A 2,171-nucleotide genomic window follows, 5' to 3' on the forward strand; every position below is an offset into this window, starting at 1 on the left:
TTTTTTTTTTGCAAAGAAGTTGTAAAGAAGAGAGGGCGTAGGCTATTGGAGAGGGGAAAACGTGGGGAGGAGGAGGGTGCTCGATGGAGCTTTATGCGGCTCGTGATACCATGTTGAAATTGTATATTGGCATTCACTTTAATGAATGTACAATGGTGCTCTTATATAGAGATTACAATTATTGAGTTATAGACAAACTCTATGATCACATGTGGGAGACTCAAATTCTAACAGTAATGGGGTAGGACTCTGTTAACATATGTGAGTAATGAACAAAAAGTCTATTATCACATGTGAAAGTCCTATTCCAACTCTGCTGTCTCATGAGGTAGTTTTAGACTGCAAGTAGTCTCTAGAGTTTGTGCTCACTGAAAATGCCTACAATGTAGGAGAGGTTGTTGAGTGTGAGTATGACTCTAGAGGTTGAGTTTGAATCGGATGCTAACTGTCCTGATACTAGGTTAGTTCCTCTCTTCCCCAATATATCTCAGAAGGTTGGGGAATTTAAATTTTGCAGGATGGCAAGGTAACGTAGAAAAGATGAGCAGTGGAATGGCGATGGCTCCTAATTCGCAACAACGCCTGACTCGTTAAGGTGAATTAATGAAGATTATCTGGTTATATGGAGACCTACCCTTTTGGCTCTGAAAAGATTAATCTGTTACATGAGATGACTATGAAAATTTTCTGATTCAAAATATGTATTATCTATGTACAACATGTGCGGTGACCACAGAGTATTATTGGTTCGCTCTTCAGAGATGGATTTACTTGCATTCATTGCTTGACTCTATTCCATAAAAGTTCATCCGACCATTGTTTCAAGGAGGCTAACCCTATTACAGATTATTTAACAAAAGATGCCACTAAGTACATCTGAAGTTTCGTCTTTGAGTATAGTCTTTCTAACTTAATTTTGGGATGAGCTCGCTGTTGATATGCGGCACCCCCTCAGAAAAAAAAAAAAGTATTATTTAATTATACTTTGTTGAATGATTGTATAAAAATAAAAATAAAAGAATACTTGTGATTAATGTTTATAATTACGTACATGGGAGGCGATGAATGACAGTGCAGGAGCGATTAGTGTTTCACCTCAAGTCCGATATATGATTGGACCATTATGGAAATCAATATTTCAGTCATTAAAACATCCAATCACATGACCACTTATGCGTATCGGTATAAAATAGTAGTTTTTATATTGTTTACAGAAACCTTGGTGATTAAATGTTTTGTCATCGTTAAATCTCATCCCTTTTTATTTTTTATTCAAGAACAAGTTTTGAACCTTCGACCATTAAGATAAGTACACGATCAACAAATCATTTAGGCGTCGAAGAGGCTTGCATCTCACCCCTATTATAATAAATTGAAAACATATTTCGCCATGTTAGTCCATCGACTCAGATAGGGGTGTCAATCCTAGATTCAGACTAATCGAGCCAAACCATTTAAAGTTTGAATTGACCTGATTTGATTACAATACATAGATCATTCCTGATGCAAGGACACTACCTATGGACGGCCAACCGATTAATAGCCTAATATGTTTAAAGCTTGTTTATAACCTACCTAGAGCTTGTTTATCAAGCTCGACATATTTAAAATTTGCTTATGACCCCTTTAAAGATAAATGTATCATTAGACTATCTAAGGCCTGTTTAACCGGATTTAAGACTGACACCCGACCAACCGTTTATAAAAAAAAACCATGCCTAACCTATATGATGTCAGGTTTTCAAGTGGAGAAGATCAATTAGACTCGATCGAAACCAGCTCAATCCAACGGATTGATATATAAATATCTGTTTTTGGAAAAAAAATGGTTTCGGACTTCTAAGTCACATAATTGATGGGTCAGTGGACTATTTCAAGGACTAATCTAAGGTTTATCATATTTACATGATCTATACTCATCAGGATATCATTAATGAATAGTTTGGGTTTTTTATTTGTTTTTATTTTTTAATTTATTGATGAACAAAATTAAAGAGGTCAGAGATGAATTTTCTCTTTTTTTATTCCATGAAACAGGATTAGCCATGAAGGTATGAATCATCTATTGGAAACCATAAACCAAAAATTTATACGATTTAGTCTTAATTAACCCAATCAATTGTCAATGAACCTACTTGCTTTTTAAAGCTTCCAAACATACATCTCTCCCC

Source organism: Macadamia integrifolia, unplaced genomic scaffold (genome assembly GCF_013358625.1).
Source record: "Macadamia integrifolia cultivar HAES 741 unplaced genomic scaffold, SCU_Mint_v3 scaffold3039, whole genome shotgun sequence".
NCBI lineage: Eukaryota > Viridiplantae > Streptophyta > Magnoliopsida > Proteales > Proteaceae > Macadamia > Macadamia integrifolia.